Raw genomic sequence first — 9,079 nt, forward strand, 5'->3', positions numbered from 1 at the left:
AATAAAATTTATTCTTTATTTCAACATAGAACTTCCCAAGACTCTAGTTTTTCTGCTTTTATTAATTTAATTTTCAATTTAGAAGGCAATTAATTATGATTATCCACCATTGTTCTTCAATTATGACCATGATATCTAACACTGTTTTAATAGCTTCAATTGGGTTAATTATGATTTTCCTTCTCGAAGGACAGAAAATCCATTTGGATTCAAAGAGCTAGTTACTAGTGTGTGTGTGTGTGTGTGTATATATATATATATTGGGATTGAGGAATTCAATGAAGAAGCAACAATCTGATCTGGCAACTTCATCTTCAATGCTATCAAGGGAAAGACAAGATTTGGATATCCTATTTATAGTTGAAATTAATGTTGTAAGTGAAGGCCATGAAATTTGCTAATATATTCAGTCAACCTAATGCACTTATATATACTGCTTTACATGAAGTATAAATCCAAACAAAGAAGAAGTGGCTTTTCGGCTTTAGTAGGTTGGTCTGAAAGCTGGCTTTAGCGAAAGCGGGTATGGAAAGTTGGATTTTTTTCTAGGGAGTTGAGAATTCGAATCCAACGGCTGAGAATAATAACAGCTATGAGCAGCCCACATATATTTTTTAATGCGCACACATATATGTTGATCATACAAATAAAAGAGCTGGTTGATTATGCAAGAAGAAAGCACTTACTCTAGATTTGTTTTCAGCATGAATGGGAAGAGAGACTCACAACAGCCTCTGTTGAAGATGAAGCTCAATAATCATTTAAAAAAATATTAAAAATTGAGTTAGACAATAAACTGAGCTAGATTGGTATTAAAAAAATATTTCAAGTTACAAACTTACCTTCAAGGTCCATCGACTGTACATATTCTTCCAACTCCCAACTGTCGACAGGTTTGGTCTTTAAATAATTTTGGGTGCAAATGAGGGCTTCAATAGTCTCTGGAGATAATGAACTCTTAAAAGGATCCAATATGCTTCCTCCAGTACTGAATGCAGACTCTGAGCCAATAGTGGAAGTGGGTGAGGCTAACACATCACATGCTACCTGAACAAGGACAGGATAATTGGTGGCATTAACTCTCCACCAATCAAAAATATCAAAACTGAGTGATTTTTGTGCATACCCCTTCGACAAATACCTTTCTTGTTCTGATTTAAATTCCATAAACCCTTGCTCCTGAATGTATTTATCTAACTTGCTATCAAATATAGTCAAGGTAATAGTAGAAGTAGAAATAGTGTTTGGCCTCCTTTGAGACACATTAGAAATCCCCTCACTAACCACACGAAAATTGTTATACTGCTCAATCAAGTGACTTAAAAAGAGTTTAACCTTGGTCTCTATCCTATCCGCCAACTTATCCTCCTCCTAATGTAATCAACAGTAACTTCATTAGAAGATACGTTATCAACTGTGACGGTCAAAATCTTATTAATCTCCCAATCATGTAACCCCAAGTCTGACGATCTCCCAATAGTTTCGCCCCTATAGTTGGGAATTTGGCAAAATTTTATTATATTTTTTATGGAATATCCAGTTACAATCAATAAAATGCGCAGTAATGCACATGTAGTTCTTATTTTACACTAATGTCCAAGTATTGGTGGTTAGACAAATTCTTTAACTGTCTAACAATTTCTTTAGGTGTATATTCTCTTTGTCATACAGCTGAATCCAATCTCGTTTTAAAGTGATTCGGGATGGCAAAGTAAGTCAATACTCTAAATCAGTCACGAACTCAACAAATCTTTCGTGTTTCACTAGCTTAAAAGGCAATTCATCTAATAAAAAACTTAGCGTTTGGCACCCTAAGTTTTTCTCCATCATACTTCACAAGACCTTGTGAGCTACACACTCTTCCCTCTACATCCCTCTTAACACTAGATGATTGACTTTTTTCAACTCCTTTAAGTCTAACAAGGGAAGTTTTACATGCATTCTGGAGGTGGTGTATCATAGATGAAGTATCATTCTTGTAGTGACAACTGTATAGCTTAGCGCAATAATTGTACTTAGCTTTTTGGGTTATCGTTGTCAATAGGTTGTACTTAGTAAAGTTTTCCCAAACCACCGATTGGTTACTAGGTATTTTTTTTTTCTTGGGTAAAGGTGAATGGAACAGGTAGACTGTTGTATATATGTGAATGAATGAGTTGGAAGACTCTCATGCTCCTCCACATCTACTGGAATAGATGAGAAGTCACCACCAACCCATGGGTTATACCAACATTACAAATAACAGAATCTTCTTCTATTTGTTATTAAGTAATAAAAACCACAAAACACAATATAATACATAATCAAACACTAATAATTGTCCATATAATATGAAATTGCTCAATAAAGCCCATTTTTCAAACAGTTCAAGTTGAAATAAATAATCAAATACTAATAATTGCCCATATAATATGAAATTGCTCAATATAATATGAACTGTTCAACAACACAAAATTGCTCAATATAGAGCTAAAAAAACAGAACTAAGTATGAAATTCCAATCCAAGCGTCATTGATTTAGTGGATTACACGTTGGCATGCACATATTATAAAGACAAGAAAAGGCTCATTGATCTCTTGTTCTCTACAGAAAAAAGAATCACACAGTATATCGACCTCCCACCAGTAGTACTTATATATAGTTAGAACTTTTGGGGGGAGAAAAAAAAGAGGTCATAATAAAGTTGGATATCAAGGCAGCTATAACTCAAGACATCAGTATCACATTGCCAAGGGGGGGAGGGGAGGGCGGGGGGTGGGGGGAGAGAGAGTAAAACGTGTATGAAAGTCTCTGGTAAATTAATGTAACAAAATGCAGTAGAACTCATTGTGATCTTCCAGCAGGAAATTAATTAAGAACCAAAAGAATATCAGTACTACATCATGCCCTGGAAAGAAACGTGCCAGTACTGTATAATTTATAACCATGGGCATATATATATATATATATATATATATATGGATATGTGGTACATGCATCTTCCTTTATCCGGTGCACTCTTTTCGATTTGAAAATTATTATATAGAGTTCATGATCATATAGTACGTATTATATATAGCTATACTATATGTGACCATTAACGCTTTGTCGACTTATCACATATTAAATATAAAGATGTCAATTTTTAAGTGTACTCAAACAAGATTTTCATGTGCATGAGCATGCATGAAAAGGATCTCAACCATTACATGTTCAGATAAAGACATGATCAACTTTTTAGTGTCCATCAAAGATTTGCATGTACAGGAGCATTAGAGGATCTAAAGTACTACTCAAAGTAAGAAGCAGTATTCAGGATTCATTAGGATGATCAGTAAATAAATGCATAGGAAAAATAAAGGCAATTATCATCTATGTTTTTTCCTTAAAAAAATAAATAATTAATTGTGAGCAATAATACGTCAACATAATGGAATGAGAGAAAAATGAGTAATGTTATATATCATATTCTTATCTCACTATATAAAATTTTTTACTTTTAATCACATTTATATCGACATTTTTCTTTTAAAGAAAACGTCAAAGTTTGATATACAATATCATCACATCCTAATAGGATAAAAGTAGTATGAAAGCGTGGCATCATGTATAATTTGTGGAGCGCAATATAATAAGGGCAGTATAAAATCTAATTCTTTATATAAATATTCGGATCAAGATGCTATAGAATTTAGAGTGGAAGAAAGATAAATTTATAGATGCATGAAGTGAGTTTATTTTACTCTAAATGTAATTCAATCTGTTTCGACGATGATAAATAATCAAAAGAAGCATTTTTAACATATAGTTGTTGTCCACATTATCACAGCCTGTCCAATTCCTTATCTAAAAACATACGCAATGATCTAAAAATGTCCTGTGCAATTCCTGAACATGCAGTAATCTAAAAATGGCTTGTCAATAATTCATTAGAGCATGATAATGCTCAGGATTGATGCAACATATTTGAGCTAAACAAACAGCATCCCAAAATTTACTCATTGTGTTTATGCTAATTTCACAAATTCTGTGATCCCCCTGTATTTACGTATATTTTGATTAAGTAAATTATTACATTTATTAAGATTATGAACTTTCTTGTTTTAAATTTCAGATGATTTAAGTTATATTATTTTAAGATTTTTAATTGTTAATTCGATGTGTTTTCTTGTTATTAATTATTGTTCATTATTAAAATTGTTCTTTAATTTAAATTAGTTGTTTGTGGGTTTTAAAATTTATTGTGTTGTTGGATTTAATTATTTTATTTTACGTAGTCTTTGTGTTTGAATTATTTTATTTTACTTGCTGTTTTGAAATCGTTTCCGTTGTATCAATTTTGTGACCCAAGATGTGAGGATTGGACCTCATTTCTTTTCCTCTCTTTTTCTTTTCTTCTTCTTTTCTTTTTCTCCACTCTCTCTCTCCTCTCCCGCGCACTGCGCGACCTCTCTCACTGTGACGCTCCGACTCCCACGTACTAGAATGCGAGAATCGTGACGTCGGGATGATGACAACACGGGTCACGCATCCCAACGAAATGTGCTCAAGTGTGTGCAATATGCAAAGATGCACAAGTAAAGTCGCAGCAGATAATATAAATAAGTCAACTAAGTACCAGAATTATTTAATACAAATATCCAAAATAAATTATCTTTAAAAGTTATACAGTTATCCCAAAATATAACACCAAAGGCAAATACATAAGCAAATAATAAAGCACAACACGATACACGAGAGCAACTCCAAGTCGCTCCTCCAACGGAACCCAAGCCTAAGGTTCGTCATCCTCATCTGCATCAAAATCTGCGATACCGTAAAACGGTACTGCAGGTAAGTATAAACCAAACAACCCTCAAGATAAAAACGCATTAAAGCAACCAACTAACAAATTTCAAAACCTCATTTTTCCCGGAAACGAGTATTTTTCTAACACATGCTAAAAATCCAATTTTTAGCCAAAACGTAAAATCCAACATTTTCCCAGAAAATGATTTACACAAAAACCCAACGATTTATCAGACACTGTAGGCGAGAATCACAGGCAGGATTATACGACCATCCCTACTTACCTCCATCCCTACCGCATGCACCGTAGGCGGGAATCGCAGGCGGGACTCTACCACCATCCCTGCTTACCACCATCCCTATAGTTCCTTTCCACACAATGAATACATATCAGAGCACTGTAGGCAGGAATCACAGGCGGGACTCTACCACCATCCCTGCTTACCACCATCCCTACCGCATGCACCGTAGGTGGGAATCACAAGCGGGACACAACCACCATCCCTACTGCGTGCATCGTAGGCGGGAATCGCAGACGGGACTCTACCATCATCCCTGCTTACCACCATTCCTACCGCGTGCACCGTAGGCGGGAATCGCAGGCGGGACTCTATCACCATCCCTACAGTCTCTTTCCCTTTTTCTCAAACCAGACAATCCAAACATTTCAAACATACTCAAAAATCATTTCTCACATGAAAACTCACGAACATGAATGCAATACACGAAAAATCCAGTTTTCCTTTACACACACGATCATGCGTGAAATCATGAAATGTACATGTACTGACACTAATCAACAACCATCGACAATGTCAACACAATACAATCACACAAGCAACTTCATTCTCCAATCCATCAAACCCCCGTACTCCTCAGACTCAGTCCGGCAAAACCAACCAATAATCCAATGCAGTGTAAAGTGTTAGTATAAAAATACATTTAAATCATAAGAGTTATTTGGAAAATACTTACAGTGCTATATAATAATTTCCGGTGGATCACGGAGGTGCAAGAAGTGGAAACGCAGCTGCAGAACAGTGCAAAATGCACTGTGGCAGTGGGTCTCAGATACCCACTTTTCAACGGGTACAAACGAAGACCCCAGATTGATAGGGTAGGGCCTAGGGAGGTCGGTGAAGCTAATGGTGGTGAAGGTTGGCCGTGGGTGGTGGCGTAAATGGTGGTTGAAGACCAAAAATACCCAAAACGGAAATGGAGTTGGATGTGCTTCACCGGTGACGGATCGGAGGTGGGGTTGGGTCCAATGGGTTGCTAGGAGGTCGAGGATGATGTGGTGAAGAAATGACTGCCAATGGTAGTGCGATGGCGGCGCGCAAGCACAAGAGGTGCCACGCTTCGTGTGGCGCGTGGGGGCTAACAGCAGCGCAGTTGGGGCTGAAGCCGGAGGGTGGTGGTTGCCGGTGGCTGGGGGAGTTGGGGAGCTGGGCGGTGTCGCGCATGGCGGCGCGAGGTGGCGGGACTGGGTGGACGATGAAACTGATGGAGAGAGAGGGAGGGGCTGGGTCACGCGGGAGAGAGAACGGGGGAGAAAGAAAAGAAAGAAAAAAGAAGGAAGAAAAAGAAAAGAAGAAAAAGAAAAGAGGAAAGAGAAAAATGCAAGGAAAGAAATGAGGTCCAATCCTCATATCTTGGATAACAAAATTGATCCAACGGAAACGATTTTAAAATAGTAAATAAAATAAAATAATTCAAATGTAGTGATTAAGATGAAAATAAATAATTAAACCCAACAATAACTTAATTTAATTCGAGAATAAATTTAAATACATAACAATAATTAATTTAAAGAAAGCACTTCAAAAATAATTTTTGTAAACTAAAAATCATAAAAATAACCCAATTAAAAATCCAATAATTTTAGAACAAGAGAATAAATTTTTGAATCAATAAAAATAATTCCTTCATTAAAAATACACTAAAATACGTGGTGTTACACTCCCTCTCTCTCCCCAAGCGTTGCTTCTCCTCCACCCAGCCACTGCCGTGTGCCATTGTGTGCCTCACTGCCTAGCCCACCTCCTTCCCCACCCACCGGCGACCCCGCCCCTGTGTTTTCAGCTACTCCAGTGCCGCGAAACTCCCCCACGCGTGGCTTCAAGCCTCACGGCTTTTGGTGCTTGCGCGCCGCCGTTGCACTACTGCTGGCCACCACATTTTCACCACACCATCTTCAACCTCCCAGCTACATAATGCACCCATCCTTGGCTCTGATCTGCCATCGGTGAAGCCCATCTATCTCCATCTCCAATTTGAGCATTTTGGCCTTCAACCGCCTTCTACGCCGCCACCATTGGTTTCACTAACATCCCAAAGCCCTACCCTATCAGTCTCGGATCTTCGTTTGTACCCATTCAAAAGTGTGTTTTTGAGACCCACGGCCACAGTGCATTCGGCACTGTTCTGTTGCTGTGTTGCCACTTCGTGCAGCTCCGTGATCCTTCAAAAATTATAATAAAGCACTGTAAGTTTTTTTCCAAATAACTTTTGAGATTTAAATGTATTTTTGCGCTAACTCAATTATTTATTGTAATTGATTGGTTTTGCCAGCTGAGTCCGAGGAGTATGGGGGTTGGATGGATTGGAGAATGAAGTTGTTTGTATGATTGGATTGTGTTGACATTTGTTGGTTGCTGGATATTGTTGTCGGGTCGTGTTCATTGCATTTGAACGCATGTTCATGTTTGTAACTGAAAATTGGATTTTCACATGATTGCATGTATGTTCATGTGTTCATTTGAAAACTGGGTTTTCATGTGAGAAATGATTTGAGTATGCTTGAAATGTTTGGGTTGATTGGTTTGAGAAAAAGGAAAAGAGACTGTAGGGATGGTGGTAAGCAGGGATGGTGGTAGAGTCCCGCTTGCGATTCTCGCCTACGGTGCACGCGGTAGAAATGGTGGTAAGCAGGGATGGTAGTTGTGGCGCCCCCAATCCCCCTTATATAAATGCACGGGGATCGAGACACCAGGATGGTGACAAACGGTCACACATCCCAACAAAGTGCCAGTGTGTGTACATGCAACGGTGTACAAATGAAAATAACGCAGCGGATAGTCAACTAAGTACCAGAATTTAAAATACAATTTAAATATCAGTACAGGTTTAAAAGTAGTTATACAGTCATCCCAAAATAAAGTTTAACACATATCCCAAAAATATGAATCGGTAAAATAAAATAACAATAATTGGTGATCCCAGATCACTCCTCGGGCGGAGCCGTCTCATCAAGCTCGCCCTCCTCCTCCTCATCTGCATCAAAATCTGTGTTACCACAGAATGGTATCGCAGGTAAGTATAACCCAAATAATTCTTAGGAAAGAAATGTATTAAATGCAACCAACATTCATGCATATGATGAAATATGCATTTACCCTCAAAACATCATTTCCCCCGAAAATGATAATTTTCCAACACACGCCAAAATCTCATTGGCCCAAATATTCGTAAAACATTTTCCCAAAAAATGATTTACACAAAATCCGCGCACACTACTTTCCCAGAAAATAGCCAATTAATCCATTATTAACCTATGCACCATGGCCTCCCCTAGGGACCATCCCAACGTCCTGGCTTCGTAGCGATGCTCGGTTCCGCTCCCAGCGCGTATGTAGCCAAGCACCCACTACGCAACGAGCGATGCCCGGTTCCGCGCCCAGCGCGTACGTAGCCAAGCATCCTCTAGTGCCTGCCAGCAGAAGGACCACGGAGTCGGTACGAATCTCTCGTCCGATCCCATTGTCGCCCGGCGACAATCCAGGGGACGTTACTCAGTTTATTCCGCTCCTGAGTAACCAGAGGAGCTCCACAGAGATAATGCCCCATCTCGGCTTGGGGTCGTGATACACACGCGCCCAAAAATATTCTCACATAAAATCATAACTTTCCAAATCACACATGAGCATGAATGCACTACACGAAAACTCAGTTTTCTTTACAAACATGATCATGCATGAAATAATGAGATGTACATGTACCAACACTAATCCACAACCATCAATATTCAAACCAATCAAATCCAACCAAACCAACCCAATCACCAATCCAACTGACTCCCGTACTCCTCGGACTCAGTCCAACAAAACCAATCAGCAGATTAAATACAGTGAAATGTGCTAGTACAAAAATACATTAAATTCACAAGAATTCTTTGGAGAAATACTTACAGTGCAATATAGCAATTTCTGAAGGATCACGAAGTTGAAAAAGACGACGTCTGAGCAACACCACAGTGTATTTTACACTGTGGCCGTGGGTCACAAATATCAACTTTTCAACGGAGACAAACGA

Source organism: Juglans regia, unplaced genomic scaffold, assembly GCF_001411555.2.
Source record: "Juglans regia cultivar Chandler unplaced genomic scaffold, Walnut 2.0 Scaffold_653, whole genome shotgun sequence".
Lineage (NCBI taxonomy): Eukaryota > Viridiplantae > Streptophyta > Magnoliopsida > Fagales > Juglandaceae > Juglans > Juglans regia.